Source organism: Leptonotus elevatus, chromosome 11 (genome assembly GCF_054856555.1).
Source record: "Leptonotus elevatus isolate MCC_2025b chromosome 11, RoL_Lele_1.0, whole genome shotgun sequence".
Lineage (NCBI taxonomy): Eukaryota > Metazoa > Chordata > Actinopteri > Syngnathiformes > Syngnathidae > Leptonotus > Leptonotus elevatus.
The window spans coordinates 1,917,735-1,937,027 of NC_141249.1; the positions used below are offsets into that span (position 1 = coordinate 1,917,735).

A 19,293-nucleotide genomic window follows, 5' to 3' on the forward strand; every position below is an offset into this window, starting at 1 on the left:
GGTGCCAAATATTCACAAATTACTCCATTGCATACGCATTTCACCTGCATTGATCTTGCAAATGCATTTTTTTTTGCATCCCTCTTTACCTGTCTATGCAGTATTTTGCATTTACGTGGAATAATGACTGTTACTCCTACACCCGGCTACCACAGGGTTTTGTGTTGTCTCCTGGAGTTTTTAATGCTTCCCTTCGACAGCTGCTGTCACCTCTCCAACTTCCTACTGATGTTCTTTTGGTGCAGTATGTGACGATCTACTCCTAGCTGCACCATCTGAGGAGTCCTGTCTACAAGCTACACAGCTCCTTTTGAGCTTGAAGTGCTCCAAAGGCAAACTCCAAATTGCCCGACCTCAGGTTTCCTTCTTGGGTCGACTTATATCGAAGTATGGAACAGGTATTTCTCCGTCACACAAAGATGACATCTTGCACCATCCCAAACCGACAAATGTAAAACAAATGTTGGCTTTTCTGGGTCTGTGCAACTACTCCAGACATCATGTTCCGGATTTTGCGGAACTGACTCATTCTCTCAGACAATTAGTGAATGAAAAAGGAATGAGAAACCTGTCACATGTTCTTAATTGGACTCAAGCTGCTGAGAACTCTTTTGTTCTGCTGAAACTGTTTTTGTCATCAGCTGCGGCTTTTGTCGTCCCTGATTATACTAAGATGTTTTTTCTAGATGTTTCTGAAAAATCCACCAGAGTTTCGGCTGTTCTTTTTCAAAAAGGGGAGAATGGTAATAGACATGTTTGCCTTTATGCATCAACACCTCTTGAAAAATATGAACAGCGTCACCCTCTTTGTGCAGCTTTTGCTTCGGCACTAGCTCGCTTGATTCAGCAAACATCTCATATTGTGTTACACCACCCGCTGACAATACGTACATAGTACAGTGCAGTACGTAACCAGCCAAGCATTTACTATGACAGGGGGACGACAGAGAAAGATTGAATTAGTCCTGACACAACCTCACATTTTGTTCATACATGAAGGAATTAACATGGCAGAAGGTATGTTGGAGGGACAATCCCACTGCTGCACTCAGCGAATTTTGGAAGAGAACTCACTGAGAAATGACCTTTATGACATCCCACTGGACGACCCAGACTTGACGTTATTTACGGACGGATGTTGTTTTAAGGGAACCTGAAGGACTCCAATCAGGTTTTGCTGTAACACAGATGATTGGAACAACTTTTGACCTGATAGTGGCAGACAGACTCACAGGGCCACAGTCAGCTCAACGAGCAGAAATAGTGGCTGTGGCAACTGCTTTAAAAATAGCAAAAGATAAGACTGTGAACATTTACACTGACTTTGCGTATGCACATGTGGTTGTGCATACAGCCATAAAAGAATGGCAAAGAAATGACTTCATGACTGCTTCAGGGACACCGATCAAACACCATCAAGACATCTTTGATTTGAATGACGCCTTACTTCTGCCTAAAGCAGTAGCTGTGATAAATTAAAAAAAAGAATTATTTTGTGTCAGAAGGAAATTATTCGGCAGACAAGGTGGCAAAACAAGCGGCGGGTTACAGCCCAACACTTCAATTGATGGTGAGCGAAGGTGAATTAGGAGACGGACAAGAAATAACCACAGAAACAATTAAGCTGTGGCAGGAGAAGGCCAGTCCGGAAGAACAGAGTGTGTGGCTGGCAAAAGGCGGACAAAAGGATGAAGCAGGTATATGGCGGAAAGAAGGTAAATATATCCCATTGCAGAAACAATTGAAAAATCTCATTTCTGAAGCCCATGGATTATGCCATGTTGGCACAGAGGAAACAATGAGACGATTACGGAACTGGTGGCATCCTTACATGAGACAAATTGTTAAAAATGAACTGCAGGACTGCAGTGTTTGTAATAAATTTAACAGTAAAATGACATCTAAACCTCCTCCTGGCACGCACGATCCAGAAGTGACTGCTCCGGGACAAGTAATTTCAATGGATTTTACCGACATGATAAAACCAGTGGAAGGATACCGATATTTGTTGGTAGAAGTGGATTCCTTTTCCAGGTGGCCGGAGGCATATCAATGTAAATCTGAAACAGCAGAGGTCGTGGTAAAACATTTGATTAATCATTACAGACCATCACATCGGTTTCCCAGAAAAATTAGATCAGACAATGGAACCAATTTCAGAAATAAACATCTATAAGAAGTAGAAAAAGCATTGGGGCTAAGACATACATTCGGGTCAGTTTATCATCCCCAGTCCCAAGGACAGGTTGAGCGAATTAATAGAAATATTAAAGAAGAATTAGCTAAAGCACTGGCCATGTCAAATTTGAATTGGCTACAAGCTCTTCCTATTGCATTAATGAATGTGCGAATGTCATTAAACTCAGCCAAAGGCTGGACTCCGTTTGAAGGTCATAAAAACAGACCATTTCCGGCTCCAATGGCACCGTTGGAAGAGTCACACATTGCAGGACCTCCAATACTAAAACAATTAGTATCTACGTTCTCCAAGCTAACAAAAAAGTGGCCAGTTGCTCCTTTAGAAATAAATGATTGTGAATATGTGTGGTTAAAAGTGACTAAAAGAAAATGGTTTGCTCCTAGATGGACAGGACCCCACAAGGTCACGGAGAGAACATCTTGTGCAGTGCGCTTGCATAAGAAGGGGGACACGTGGTACCACATCTCATCTACCAGGCCCGCCGGATCCGCCTCTGGCTCAGCGATCCCACCACCTGCAGACCACCTGCCGACCCAACGTGAGGGCCACAACTGCTGATCTCGTGATCCAGTGTCGAGCTGCCTCCTATGAGGACATCATTCAACGGAGATTGAGTCAAGTGCCCTTTTTCTGGGCATCATTCCACAACGATTGAGTCACCTTTTGGGAAGACAATCCCGGTGAACAATCCTTGAATCTCTGGCAGTCGACCCCGGGGTCATAAAAAAGAAACAAAAAAAAAAAAAACTAACACACACTCTTTTCATTCAACAAAGAACTTCATCACGAGATGGCTTCAAAGCGGGAACACATCTCTGTCTGCTGTTGCGAGATCCGATGAAGATCCTGCTGGTATCGTTCTGTAAAAATGTTTATGTTTATTTTGGGCTCTTTAGAGCCCAATTGAAGGAATGTTAACATTGTTAAAATTTTTACTGTTTTATTTTATATTTTAACTGTTTTGAATTTAGTTATAACTGTGTAGATGTAGGTGTAATTATGTTAACTCAATATAGCTTGATGTATAATGCTTTTGTTGTTTTCTTATCTTTCTTCTCTTGCCTGGGAAAGAGAAAATTAATAAGTTTATTTTCTATTATCTAAGGGAGTAGAGTTTGTAGGACTTTCTGTTCGGTCACTGAAAGTCCAAGGACGAGCTAGGATACTGCTGTCGAAGTCTAATCTGATTTTTGCACCTACGGGAACTTGATGAGGGAGGGGAGAGGCGATTTCCTGTGAACACTGTTTTTTCAATAAATGTGCCGTGTGCTCGAGTTTGGGACACACATTTGGGACGGATCACTGCTTGGGTGACTTCAATTGTGTTATCAGAAATTTCTGAATAAACCTTGCAAGGAAACCTCTTCACCAGAATCTCAACTTTGATTTATTGGAACACGTAAGAGAGTACAAAAATACTTGGACTCTATCAATAACTAGGTACAGTATGCTAGTTAAGTGTAAAAGTGAGTATTTCTATAGCTTTACCGTGGGCTACAAACGAACAAATTTCAATTATTGTGGTTACGTACGTGGTTTTCGAGCCGAGGCAGCAGCGAGAGAATCAAAAAGTTTGTCTCCCACCCACCCCCTCTGGCTAATAGCTAGCTAACAACGATAGCTATTGCAATATAAAGTAGAGCATTTCTTTAGTGTTACTTTGAGTTGCCCTCAAACAAATGTATGTTTCGGGTGTTGTATTATCTCACGTTGTGCTTGTGCGCGTGTGTGAGGGAGCAGGCAGGTTCAGTAAGAATTTGTGTAGTACTGTTGAGTGTTCAGGGCAATTGTACAACTTTTTGGTGCCCACAAAATAGCAGTGCTGCTTACATTGCACAAATCTGGTCAACTTGGATGACTAACTTGTGCCAGTAGGCTGAACTGATGTGATTATTTTAGGGTGTTGTGTTATACATGTTATTTTAAAGTTACAGTGAAGTATGAAGATAGCAGTACTAGTAAGTATTTCTCAATACAGTTATGACAAAAGCCAGTATTATGAATTGTTGTTGACAAAGTGATTAATTCTTTTTTTCTTGTGTTCTGCTGCACACATATTTTATAGGTTGAAGTTAGAGTGGAGATTAAAGAATCAGTATAAGAGTAAGTATTTGGTATGTGTTAAATTTTTTTTTTTAAATAAAAGCCAATACTATAACTGTTGTTAAGTGATTGTTTTTTATGTTACAGTGAAGTGTGGAGAGTGTGAGCAATATTCAGAGAAAAAACAATCGTCTGAACTGATGTTGACAGCACGTGATTGTTGTTTCTTATAGCAATATATGTGTATTATTTTGTAATGTTTATTTTAAGCTATTTTGTGTAATATTTTATATTTTTGCAGTTGATAATATTGTATATTAGTTTCTTATGTGTTCTCTCTAATGTTTTTTGTCTAAAATATTTATTTTTGCACATTTTTTTTAATAATTATTTGTTGCTTTTTTATATTTACAAATATCTAATATTTTTATTTTTTTCACTTTCTTTTGATCAAACTTTTTTCCACCATATCTAGCTAATACTTTTGACAAAACACACATGAAGCAGTTTTGCCTTGACTCTTGTTAGATATATTATTATTATTGTTGTTGTTGTTATTATCGTTGTCGTTGTTATTGTTATTATTGTGAATGCGTATCAAAGTTTTTAGGGTTAGTTCCAGTTTCACCTTGCTTTCAATGTGTTCAGTTACAAGGTAGGGGAAAAAACATCTTGTTGGATTTTCTGTGTTCATACCCTGTCAAATGGTTGAAAATGTTGCAATTAAAAAAATGTTAAATTTGAATGTGTTGATTGTTAAACTTCTTTCTAGGTTCAGCCTCAATCAAAATACTGTAATTACAAGAAAACTATCAACTACAAGTAGCAGGATGCTAATTAATGTATGCTCACCAAGTATGTTCAGCCGTAACAAACATTAGCATTCTGTTTATCCTGTGTAACATGGCTTTTCATTCTTTTTTGACATTAGTCATTAGTGTGAGGATTAAATGTCTTCTATGGTATCACTATTCACTGTTCCTCTTAATCAGTTACATTTAACATTTTTATTACTTTTGTCAGTTAATCCCATGTCTCACTCAGCAACTCAGGCTTGCGAGGGTGCGCGCACGTAGTGAGAGTTTGTTTTCGTCAGGTTTCATTCAAGACTGCAAAACGTTGCAAAGGCGTTCGGCAGACCTTCCGAAAAAAAATTATGCTCAGTTGTTCTTGTCGCCATCAAATTTTGAACATGTTAAAAAAATTCTTTGCGACTATAAAAACAGTTTGCAAGCATAAAAATGGGTGATAAGGTTCTGGCAAACACTCATGGCAATGTTTTGCAGTCTTGAAAGAGACCTGACAAAATGTCATCACTCGCTATGTGTGCACCCTCGCAAGCCTTCGCTGCTCAGTGTGACACAGTCTTAACTGACAAAAATGCCGGTAATAAAATGTTAAATATAAAGAAGAACAGTAAAATAGTGATACCGTAAAAGACATCTTCAGACATGTGAAGACATCTTCAGACGTCTCAAGATATCTTGAGACATCTCAAGACATTTATATTTCCAAGACATCTTAGGGCATCTTAAGGCATCTTAAGACTCGAGTGTATAGACATCTTGATTTATCAAGACATCTCAATACATGTCTAGAGACATAACTTAAGATGTCTTGAGACACAGTTATGGCTGAGTATGTGTTCACTCACTTTGCTTACCGCTGTTCTTCTTGTCCGTCGCTGGTGGCCTGTGATCTTGTCGATCGGGGCTGCAGGTGTCCTCCACCCCCCTTGGCTGCGACGGCGTTGTGTATTTTCTAGTTTGTTTGTTTGTTTGTTTATTCACACACAATCATAAAAAAAATACAAATATGGTAGTAAATCTTAGTAGTAAACATGTGTGAAAGTGAGGTAGAAACCCATTACGGGCTTATCAAGGATCTCACCTAAGAAAAATAAACTATTATTTCAAAACCAAAAATATACTTTTCAGTGGGGTGGTCAAACCCCTTCTGCCTTTGAGGTGATGTTGCCCTCTGCAGAGGTGGCGGTTGCCTGCTGCACCCCTCCTGACACTGATGCCGATGATGCCATCTCCAATGAGGCATCTAGAATGTTGTTTTGGGACTCAGAGATTGCGGGTGCTGCGGCACCTTCAGAAAGGTGCTCTGTTTTCTTCCCCGCCTTCTCCTTCTGATCTTTGTTCGGCTGGAGTAGACTTGGTGTGGGCTGTAATGCTTAGCGCTTTCTGGCGCTTAAAGTTGGATGCATCTGTCTTTTCTCAGCCTCCCGATGAGTTTGGTCATCAGCTCTTAGACAGTCTGTGAAGTGCCCTTGAGGGGTCTCAACCGTTACCTCATGCTAACTACATCAGACATGTTGCAAACAATCACCCAAGGGGAATGTTTCACTTTAATCGATCTGAAGGACGCTTACTTCCACGTCCCTATTGCTCCTCAGAACAGGAGGTTTCTCCGCTTTGCCAACAAAGGTCGTCACTGGCAATTCCGGGTGTACCCGTTCGGGCTGTCACTCTCTCCCAGGGTGTTCACACCCCTGCAGTCGGGCAGCATGAAGGTGCTCCCTTACCTGGGCGACTGGCTCGTCTACGCACCATCACGACCAATGACCAAGACTTGGCCTCAAGGTCAACCTGGAGACGTCCTCTCTCGTTCCCTCCTAGCGGACGTTGTACACCGGGATGTCGTTGGACACCACATCCATGACTGCTCGACCGTCCTCTCAGAGAAAGGACAATGTTCTGCATCTCATTTTCCCTCTTCCGTGCCTTACGTCCTCTTTCTGCGGCTGATTGTTCTGCTGTCATTGTCACAGTGGCTGATCAGTTTCCGTCTCGACCCACTGCTGGACCATCAACGACGTCTCAGAGTGTCCGGTCGCTTCATGTTTGTTCTTGCACCCTGAGGACGCAGATCTTTTCTGTTAGCAGGTGTCCCACTGGGTGTGGTGCCAGCACGCTGCAAAGTTGTCACTCTCCTCCTCCTGTGGTGCACAGCCACTCCACCAGAAATGATTCTACCTTATGGGCCGTTCTGAAAAGTGTGCCCTTGTAGGACGTCTGTGCGGCTGCTTCCTGGTCGTTACCTTGCACGTTCTCCAGATTCCACAGCTTGGATGTCACCACTCCTCATCCACTGAATGTGGTTCTCTGTCCTTCGGAGCTCCCTCTGTGAGGTACATTCGCCAGGGTCCTCGTGACATTGCTGGTATTCGGCGTTCCGTGCCGTTTCAGCACTGCCATCTGGCGGTCGAGATGGCCGAAATAGAACAACAGTTACAAATATAAATACGGTTTTATGAGTCCGGATTGCTTGTCACTCCGAGCCCTCATGTTTTTTACGCAAGAAGGTTCTGAGAGACCGTGTTTCCGGTTCTTATTCCCTCACATAGGGATGGCGTCAACCGTTACCATGACTCTATGTCCTTTTATGTATTCTTTTCTTGAGTGACGCTTGCACGTGGGGCATTGCCGTGCTGTTTCAGCACCTCCCTCTGGCGGTCGTTCGGGACTCATAGAACCGTAGTTACATTTGTAACTTGTTTTTTTGTGTGTGGCAGTGTTCACACCATCCACCTCAAGTTGCTTATTGCCAGTAAAAATGATACAAACCCCTTCAGGCCATGACAAAGGTTTTATTAATCTAGCTGTAAGTCAATGTTTCATTAGCAGAATTATGAAAATATGAATTGAAGGTTCCAAAAGCATTTAGGCAAGGTAAGGCAAGTTTATTTGTATAGCACATTTTATTCACAAGGCAACTCAATGTGCTTTAGTGTTACTTTAATGCTCTCTATGCTAATAATAACAACCATAAGACTGCATATTCCCTTGATTATACTCATTGAGTGAAGTCTTGTTAGTGTACGGGGGATTCTTTTTTTTTCTGGTTCCCATACATGATCTCCTGCTGCCCACCAGCACCTGACCACCGGCGGCTGTGCAAAGACATTTTCTTCATTGACTGCATATTCTCAGTTGAGCTATTTACTGGATGCCAGAAAGATCGAGTACACAGGGTCATGGCACCAACTTCTGATGGGAACTTTCACCGGTTTCTTTTATCTTAATGCTACATTCACACCAACAGTGAGGGAGGCATGTCCAGCGGCACGATTGGCACGTTCCGGCGAGCATTTCGCGACTTCATCCATTTCATCAGCGTTGGCTGAATTGAACTTTTCCCGCCATCGTGTCAGCGACAGTCAATCGGTGTCGAGACCAAATCCATTACACAGCAGACAAAACACAGGAAGCGGTTGCAATATTGTGTGCAGAACGTGGAGCATAGCAATGGAGGATAGCTTGATCGTCGTGGTTTGCAGGCACCCGGAGCTGTACGGCACGGTGAGCTACGTGCACTGGGACCGGGCCAAAAAGGAGGAAGGTAAGCGTGGAGGTTGGCTTATCTGGTGAGTTTGTTTGTTTATTTGTCGAAGTGTGAAGCAAGCTAGCAATGCTACAATAAAGTTAGCACCACCAACCGAAGCGGAAATCCCTCCTCTTCCTCCGTTGTGGCATGGCGCGAAACAAATCATATTGGAGAAGCTCGCGAACAAACATGCGTAAGACCAGTGTAGCATCGTAATATTTTCGATTTGGTGTAGCATAATGCTCGCAATATACTAACAGTAATAAGCAGAAGACTGCGTATCTCAGTTGAACCATTTACTGAATGCCAGAAAAAACAAGTACACAGCTGTGGAGCCCTCTTCTCTTAATTTGTGCAAGAAGGTCTAATCTCAAATTCTATCACAAATATTAAAATACTTTAGTGGGTGATTGGCAATCCAGAACACCAATAATCATGTATGACTTATACAGGCATTTTTCCCCCCCAATTGTAATTATTGTTTAGCCACTATTTGAAATAAGAATTGTAGTAAATTGCTTAAAAGGGTACTCTAAATGTACAAAACATAAACATAAACGCTGCTTAATGACACAAAAATGCTATTAATTGTCACCAAAATTCACATGCACATCACTACTCATGTAAATTTAAATATGAAAACTATTGCCACAGTATTTTGGATTTTATGGACGTTAAGACTTTTTGTCACCATACAGCATGCTCATGAGTTTACACACCTCAAGGGTATGTCAACTTTTATGCACAACTATGGGCAATGCTACCCATCCCTCATTTAAGCATTGGAACTGGAGGGCCACAGTCGAAATTTAAAAGTTGTTAGAATAAATGCTAGTCTGCTTTCTGATTACTGTCGAGGCACCTTGAGCAAGGCAATGCCCCCAACACAAATGTACAACAATGTGTAAGTTAGATTTCCCCTGAGGGATTAAAATGAGTACATGAAAATTTTATTTAAATTAAGATAAATGATTCAACTTCTCCTGTGCACTGAACTGTCTCTGTAAACACAGTCAATACTATCATTACGTCAGTACATTCACTTCCCAATAAAAAAGTTCTCCATGCAAAACTAAACGACTACACAAGCACTTTCCTTTGCCATATATGAAAGAGTTAAGGAATGTTGTTCATTGTCATGTGACATTAGGAGGCTTGACAGAAATTCTGTTCTTCTGAAATGCCTCTTCACCACCCACTAACCCTACCCCATTGTCCACATCTTGCCTGCAGATGTGGCGAAACCTCAAACACTTCAAAGTGGCTCCTCTCAGACCAACAGTGTACGCTGACGCCAACTGTAAATGTCCTGGACCCAGTGCATGGAAAATATTAAACACCCTTAAATCACAATAAACAGCCAGGATGAATTGAGCAAGCAGAAGGACAGACAGAAACAGTAAAACATGCATAATAACTCATTTTTCTTTTCTGAGAAAAACAATTAAGAGAACTATATAGGTGCAGTCAGAGTGTAATCAAGGCTACTATTGCTAATAAACAAATCTGCTGCACTGCATTAGACATTTACCGGGATGAGACACGAAAGCATCTCAGTGACTCAAACGTTGCTCAAATGCAGTAGAATGTGGGAAAAATTGCTTCTGGAGGGAAAACATTTTCAATGATTATGTTTAGGAAAATTGTCTTCAGGCCTTGGTGAAGATAATAATGTAATTGGTCTGGGCCCCTAAAGAGCTACATCACACACACACACACACACACACACACACACACACACACACACACACACACACACACACACACACACACACACACACACACACACACACACACACACACACACACACACACACACACACACACACAATGAACATTGACTCTGGCTTTTCTTTTGTAAATTAAGTCATCATTTTTGTTTTGATAACATTTGAAATGGGACAGGGAAATATGGCTAAACACTTTAACATCATGATTTCATGGTCTGTTTTACACAATTACGTAAACGTATAATATTAATTTAAATGGATGTGTACTGATGGGTGTTTTGCGTGTTTGGGTTTAAATAAATCTTATAACAGATGTACTGACCGAGTTGTGTATTGATGTATTTTCAAAATAAATGAATGGCCAGTTGCACCCAAGTAAAGGCTTTGGCTGCAATCTTTATTTATACGTAATTGAGTGAATGGTGCTCTTAATTATTTTACATGAAGATTAAAACTACTGTACACAACTAAAATTTTAGCAAAATGAAAATTGAAAACAGTATCTAATTGGATATAAAAAAACATCTCATGCAGCAAATGTGGTATCATGCAAACATGATACAAGTATTGGGTGTCTGGCTGAAGCGCTGGGGGGCCGTTTCTCATGGAACATGAATTGCTGTATTCCCCAGCCAAGACAGGATTCTGGGTGGGAATGGTTGAAAAATTAAAGGTAGAAATAAAACAATATGTCCTCTGATTGCAAGTCCCAGGAATCTTTTTTTTTTATTTATTTTTTTTAGCTCAGTATTGTTCATTCGGAAATGTCATCATCATTGCTCTTTTATTTTTATTTTTTTTATTTTTTTATATATTTTTTTGTGTGTGTGTGTGGGTGAGTATGTGTATGTGCGTGCGTGCGTGCGTGTATTTGTTAGCTCACCAGAAAACCTATTAGAAAAAATCTCATACCGTTCACCTAAACCGAACACCAGGAGACCCGAGGGGACCAAAGAAAACCAAGGAAGGTGAAATCCAGCACCGACCAGACACCCCCCACCAGAACTCCTCCCCAGCCCAAGAAACATCCAGACCCCAACAAATCCAAAAAACATAAAATCAGGGAGGCCTCAAGAGACCAAAGGAGAGACCGAGAAAAGGAAGGAAGGACAGACGAAGCCGCGCGAGATCCGCAGACACCAGCCTCCACCGATTCAATAACCTGAGGAGGAAACAGATTGTGTCTGAGTTTCGGTAGATGCTGGTGTGGTGGATCTGGCATGCATGAAAATCTCCACCAAAGAGGGGAGCCGTCGACCCCCGCCGGAACAGAGCAAGCGCAACACCTCAGGGCCCCCCAGGCCGCAGCAGCGCTAAAGGACGACCCCCGGGCCCCGCCAGGGCCACCGGCCGGAGAGCAAACCCAGGAGCAGGAGCGCCCCCCGCCCCAACACGGCCCGCGCCCCCGACCCAACGCAGCAGGACGGGGCACTGCAGGCCCGCCAGGCACCCCACCGGCCCCCAACCCCCGCACCCCCCACGACCCCCCGCCCCCCATCCACCCCCGCCACCCACCCCAACCCAGCCCCAGCCGCCCCCACGTCCCCAATCCCCCAGACACCCCCCACCCCAGCACCCCCCACCCCGCAACCCCCACCACCGCCCCCCCCCAACAAAGCCGCCCCCACCCCGACCAACCGGCAGCCCCCCAACCCCCGACCCCCAGCCCCCGGGGACCACCCGCACCCAGGCACCAGCGCCGAAGAGGGGCCGGACAGCGGAGCGGAGAGGGCAGCCGCGCCCACCCCACCCCCCGCCGTGTGGAAGGATGGAACACCGGGGGCAGAAGGGGGAGATGGGGGCACCGGAGGGCGGCCGACACCCCCGAACCCCAGGCCCAGCGGGGGAAGTTCCCGGTCGTCACCCCAGCGTTCTTTGTGAAAATTAACCCCTGTTACTGAGTCCGCCAGCTCGCCGACTGGCGAACTCTACCCCTAAACCGTGAATGTGACCCCACCCAGTGTATATACAAGTGTGTGTGTGTGGTGCATTAAAATTAGGAGCAGGTGAACCGGAGCCGATGGAAATGATATTCCCATGCTCCGATCCACCCGCCACCCAAGCATGTTACTGAGTGTATGTGGTGCATTAAAAAAAATAGATAGGGCGGGGGGGGGGGGGGGCAGGGACACGGACAGGGGACCGCAGCACTGCTCTATACTGCGGCCCCCAACCGATGGCACCCCCACAAGCCCCCCCCCCCACAAGTTGTGTGGTGTATTAAAATTGGAGGGGAGTTGTAGGGTGAAGACGGTGTTTCCACCCTACCCCGCCCCCCAAAGTGTGTTATGTTCCCTATATGTCTATAAAAGTGTATTGTGCAAACCTAGTGTAGTGAGTTAAGAGGAGTGACCAGCGGGGCCCTCCCCAACCCAAAACAGCACAGAAATCCCCCGCGCACATGTGTCCCACAAGAAAGAATTCATAAAAGGACATTTCCAGGGTTCCGGCTGAACATGATCCTCATGTATAAAAGAGGATTGCAACCGGAACCCAGTCTCTCTGACCTTCTCGCGCGGTTCACTCACGGTGTTTACCGCTGTTCTTTGCAGCCGTCGCTGGTGGCCTGTGATCTTTTTTACCAAGGCAGCGGGGTCCTCCCCCCCTCTGTGTATTTTTAGCTTTTGGAATACATGTACGGACGCTGGAGCTCCTCTTCCACCTTTCCATGTTATACCTCTTCGTTTAGTGCAGCATCATGTTCGTGAGTATGTTGTAAGTCAGCGACTGTCGCCATCTTGCCTACGGTGATTGGCGGCTGCTATGGACCTTCTTGTCCGAGGAGGGACGCACTGACTGCTGTCTTGACTGTCGCGCAGTAGCGACCGCTGCTGTGGCGGTCCATGCTCCTGTGAACACAATGATGTTGCGCCTCACCAGGACACAGCGACTGCCCAGGGGTGGTCATCGTCGGTACAATTCTAGTGTTTATCCTCGGCTCCCGGCGGACGGCCGTGCCCTGGCAAACATGCCGTTTCTTAATCCTATTGGATTGGACCTTGTGCCTAATGTGGAGTATTCAGTGGCTTCTCTCATCATCTCCCCTGAGGAAACCCTTAGAGAGGCTGTCAGATGCCCTTGCCCTCAGTGGCGCTTGATGGACGAACTGGTCACTAAGTCGTACAACGCGGCGGCAGTGGTAGCACGCTTGGCCAACGCCTAGGTGCATCTTCTACTTGCTCTCTCCGCTGCTTTGAGAGACAACAAAGTGGTTGAGGCTGCGTCGTACTGTAACATGGCGTTGAGGGACTTATCTCTCCTTTCAAGGGAGCATGGCCGTAGTATGTCTAATATCTAAGAGGTCTCAACCATTACCTCAGGGTGTTTTCCTTTTGCATGCTGACTACGTCAGCTGTGTTGAGGACGATCGCCCCAGGGGAATGGTTCACATCAATCGATCTGAAGGACGCTTACTTCCACGTACCTATTGCTCCTCAGCACAGGAAGTTTCTCCACTTGGCCTATAGGGGTCGCCACTGACAATTCAGAGTACTGCCATTCGGGCTGTCACTCTCTCCCATTGTGTTTACACATGTAGTGAAGGCGGCCCTTGCACCCCTGCAGTCGAGTGGCATGAAGGTGCTCCCTTACTTGGAGGACTGGCTAATATGTCCAAGGATCAGGCACTCTGAGACACATCTACGCTTCTCCAGCATTTGTCACGACTTGGACTCAAGGTCAACCTGGATAAGTCCTCTCTCGTTTCCTCTCAGCAGACTCTGTTCATCGGAATTTCGTTGGACACCACCTCCATGACTGCTCGGCCATCCCCACAGAGGGTAGACGATGTGCTACGCCTCATCTCTCTCTTCCGTGCCAATGGGATGCTGTCTTATGGCTTTTTTTCTGCGTCTGCTGGGCAAGTTAACGTCCCTGACGGCACTTGTGCCACTAGGCTTGCTGTCGCTGCGACCATTGCAACGGTGGCTACTCTGCTTCCAGCTCGACCCACTGCTGGACCGTCGGAGGCGCCTCCGAGTCTCCAGTCGGTCCATGGGTGCTCTCGCACCTTGGGGTCACCGGTCTGTTCTATCAGCGGGAGTCCCACTGGGTGTAGTACCTACACGTCACGAAGTTGCCACCACCGATGCGAGCCTGAGCGGATGGGGTGCAGTTTCTGCAGGGGACAGGTAGCGGCAGATCAATGTGCTGGAGCTGCGGGCTGTGCATCTGGCCCTCATTCATTTTCTGCCCTTCGTGGCAGGGCACCATGTCCTGGTATAATTGGACAACACCTCCGCTGTGTATCACATCAATCATCAGGGCGGGATGAGATCCGCCCAGTTACGAGCCTCACGTAGTCTTGCCAGCCTGCGGGCCATGTTTCTCCCGGGCATTGTCAACCAGTAAGCGGATTCCTTTTCCCGCCATCGTCCACCTCAGGAGGATTGCTGTCTCCACCCGGAGGTGGTAAGCACCATTTGGAGTCGCCTCGGGAGAGCGACGGTAGATCTTTTTGCCTACAAGGAGTCCATTCACTGTTCCCTTTGGTTTTCCCTGAGGGCGCAGAGCAGCCTGCTCGGCAAGGATGCTCTGGTGCATCCCTGGCCAGGGGGCCTGCTATATGCTTTCCCAACTCTTCCCCCTCATTTATCAGAGGGTCCTTCTGGAGGGTCACACGTTGTTGCTGGTGGCCCCTCTTTGGCCAGCCCAGACTTGGTTCCCTCCCCTCCGCAGTTGCTGCTCCTCTGAACCGTGGATCCTGCCCAGTCGATTGGATCTACTGTCCCAACAGAGGGGTCGGATTTGACATCCCGATCCCTGTTGGTTCCATCTGTGTGTCTGGCTGCTGAGGGCCGAGACCCATTGCTGACTGAGTGCTCATCTTTGGTTAAGCAGACGATCCTTAATGCCAGGGCTCCGTCCACTCGTTCGCTGTATGCTAACAGGTGGAAGTTGTTTGCGGAGTGGTGTGCAAGCTGTGGGAGGGATCCCGTGACGTGCCCTATTTCCGGTGTTTTAGAATTTCTTCAGTCTGTTTTCGATAAGGGGCGTTCCCCTTCTACGATCAAGGTCTACGTGGTGGCCATGTCGGCCCGCCATGTTGCATTAGATGGCAAGTTTGTGGGTTTCCATAGCCTAGTGGCCTCTTTCCTCAGGGGTGCCCTTCGCCTTCGTTCTAGGAACCCACTTCGAGTTCCCACCTGGGACTTTCAATTGGTCCTCGATGCACTGTGCATGTCCCCTTTCGAACCATTGACCGAAGGGGAACTTCGCTGACTGTCTCGTAAGACGGCATTTCTACTTGCAATAGCATCCCCTAAGCTGGTGGGGGAGGTCCACGCCCTATCTGATAGCCCCGAGTGTCTTTGTTGGCACCCCGACGGGGCAAGGATCACATTGTGGCCTAATGCTGTTTTTTTTGTTTTTGTTTTGTCTGTCTCATGCCAACCACCCTATTCGTCTCGCTCGTTTTACTCCGCAGTTGACGGATGGGGATGACGCTCCAAGTCTTTGTTGTCCGGTGAGGGTGCTCCGCTCTTACTTGGATGCTACGGCATGTTTCCGTACATCCACCCAGCTTTTTGTTTCTTACGACGGCTCGAATAAAGGAGCTGCTGTTTCTAAGCAACGCCTCTCCCATTGGTTCCAGGATGTGATTTGGCAATCGTACCGGGTCTCTGGTCGTCCCCCTCCTCCTGGGGTGCGCAGTCACTCCACCAGGAGTGTGTCTACGTCATGGGCCGCTCTCAAAGGAGTGTCCTTGGAGGACATCTGTGCGGCTGCTTCCTGGTCGTCGCCTTAAACGTTTTCCAGATTCTACAGTTTGGTTGTCACCTCTCCTCATCTACTGGATGTAGTTTGCGGTCCTGCAGAGGCCCCTCTGTGAGGTACATTTTCCAGGGTCTTCGTGACATCGCTGGTATTCGGCATTCCGTGCTATTTCAGCACCGCCACCTGGCGGTCGGGAGGGATGAAATGAACGTATGTAACTATGGTTCTTTGAGTCCCGAACGACCGCCAGCATTGCTTGTCACTCAGAGCCTTCGTGTTGGTTTGCGTGAGAAGGTTCTGAGAGACTGGGTTCCGGTTGTGATCCTCTTTTATACATGAGGATCACGTCAGCCGGAACCCTGGAAATGTCATTTTATGAATTCTTTCTTGAGTGACGCATGCCCGTGTGTGATTTCCGTGCTGTTTCAGCACCACCACCTGGCGGTAGTTCGAGACTCATAGAACCATAGTTACATACGTAACTGTCGTTTTATGTTTTATATTTGTTGTTGCATGATAATCTTTACCATCTTGTTTATTTAGGTTGAAAAAGAAGTGATGAAGGCAGATTTTTTTGTTATTTTTTGTATTTAAAGTATCTGAACAGTATATCATAAAGTATTTGTTTAAATTTATTTTTTGATGATCACTTTGTGCACTTTGTTTAAGCAAGTAAAACAAATTTTTGTTATGGTTGTAATGTTTTTGGAGGGGACATTGATAAAGTATTTTCTATTTATCAACAAACTTTGTCCTCTGTTTAAAATGGAAACAATACAAAAACACTTAAAGGTTGAAAATTGATTGTGCATAAGCAATTCAATGATAGAGCTAGCTTAATTAAAAAAAAATCTATCTATATATATATATATATATATATCAGTATCGGTAAAACTGGCCCTGTATTTCCTTGGTATCGGATCAATTCCAAAATTTGCAGTGTCGTACACTACTACTGTCCTTGTGTCAGCACGACACAAAGCTGAGGTTGCTGAGGAGAAGTTGGTAGAAAAGACAACAATAAGTTTACCTTTTTGGCTATGGATGGGTGCTTTTTGTTCAGCTATAATGGAGTATGTGGGTATTCTTGCAGTCGGACATTCTGGCTTTGATGTCACCGCCCATAGTAATTTGATGCCATTTTGAAAAGGGGGAAAGCATTTTCCGTTTCTGTGGTCGAGCACTGGATTACAAATGCGTTGAACTTCCCTCTTATTTGCGATTCATCGCCCTTCTAAATGGCTTAAACTGTTGGGGGTTGTACCGCTAGAATGAATTCAAAGCCACATCTGCAGTTCGTCATTGTTCCTCATGAAAATAAAAAGGAAGAAATGGTTGAGACGATACGGGTATCTCACGATTGGATACTGTAACGATATGTGGCCCACGATAATGATATTATCATATCACAATACACATGTAGCAATTATTTGGGTTGCCGTAATAGCGAACGAGAAATTGAGACGGTACTGAGGAGAGTTGTAATTTCCTCAGCAACCTCTGGGGGCACCACGTTGACTTTGCTTGTTTGTAGGAGCAAAATAAACGATAAAAATCCTATTACCAAGTATTCATAATCTGAAGTCTTTAGTTAATCATGGCGTTCTTTGCTGTAATAAGAGAAATACTAATCCACTCAGTAAACACAAATGATACTGCAGTAATGGAATTTCTAGACAACAAATTTATATAGTAAATGCACATATATATCAGTCACAGCCTAACCTATTAATGAAACGGAATAAAAAATGTTTTTAAATCAAAGATAAAAAGAAAACATGCAACCTACGAACTAAGATAAAAAGGGAATAGAGATGGAAGCGTTTTGACCTGGCAATTTTTTTATATTTGAATAAAAGCGTTGCGCCAGTGGTATATGGTCAGATTGCAATGAAGGCGCACTTACAGCCTGGTTCAGGTGCACGGGACAGAGAGGGGGACTCGGCGAGCGTCGTTCCTCAGTTGGAGGCAATCTGGGCGGTCGGCGCACGCACAGCTGGAATGCTGCACTGGAGTCTCTGGCTGATGGTGATGGTTTCACGACTGAGAGGCCGCTGCAGGTCTCCGGTTGGTGGTGAGTTGTGTGCGCGCGGCGTGGAGGCCGCGGCAGGTCCTTAGCTGGCACAAGTTGGTGGTGATGTGCTTGCGCGGTTGAGAGGCCGCAGTCAGTTGGTTTGGGTGCTGCGAGACGTCTCGGACGTCTCGGGCTGGAGCAGAAATGGGTCACTGGCGCGCTGCGGCTCGGTGCCTAACAGCCACCGTGGATAACCAGCACCGTGACACCGTGTTCAATTGCTAATTTGATTGTAATCAGAATGCCAGCAATTTTCGCATATTGAGTAGAGTGGGGGCCCAATTAATATTGTGGTTTGCACAGTGTGTCGTTGACCCAAGCGATGCCCACACCAGCCTGCAGCTGGGTTTGGTGGTGGTAAAACCAGCCATCCACATAAGCTGTAGGCATGTCCTTGCAGACATGTTTCAAAATAGCAGTGACGCGTGAATTCCGGCATCGGTGTAACGACGATATCTGTTGGCGGGGTCGAGGGAGGTCGACACAGTTTTGGAAAATCGCTAGATCGGTATCCAGCAGTAACTTTTAGTTTTTCGCGTACCGGACCCGAATATCGTAACTTTGTAGCGCCATAAGCCAGCCGTTAATGCGCACGTTCGTCACGACGTCTCGAATGCGTGGGTTGTTGAAAAGCGTAACCGGATCATAGTTTGCATCAATAGTTACTTTTAAGCATCCAAAATAGTTTGAGAAATGTTTGATTGCCCATACTGTGGAAAGCAGGGTTTTTTCACAGTCAGAGTATTTCACCTCAGGGCTGTTCAACATTTTACTGGCGTACGTTTGTCCTGGTCGTACATTTGGTCTAGACCTGCGCTCACACAATAGTCGGAGAATCCTGCTTTCAAGAAAAATTCCCTGTTGTTATCGGGGTACGCGAGACAGGGGGCGGAGCCCAGCTTTTGTTTTAGCGTGTTCATCGCGTTTTGTTCGACACCCCAACCGAAGGACGTGTCTTTCTTCAGCAGGTTAGTAAGAGGGCGTGCTATGTCAGCAAAGTGTTCGATGAACTGGCGCGGATAGTTGCACACGCCCAGGAAGCTGCGGAGTTTCGAAACATCGGTGGGGGGTTTTATGTCAAGAAGGCCTTGAAGACGTCTGGATTGTGGTTCAATCCCGTTCGGCCCAACCAAGATCTCCACATAGTTGACCTTTGTGCAGCACCACTGACCTTTCAGGATGAACAGTTTGGTGCC

The 19,293-nt window shown here is 45.5% G+C and overlaps 1 pseudogene; it reads left to right on the forward strand.

Annotated features, from left to right (window-relative positions):
• The first annotated feature begins 1,188 nt into the window (after positions 1–1,188).
• Positions 1,189–2,925, forward strand: LOC147165159 (protein NYNRIN-like; annotated as a pseudogene).
• The last annotated feature ends 16,368 nt before the right edge of the window (positions 2,926–19,293 follow it).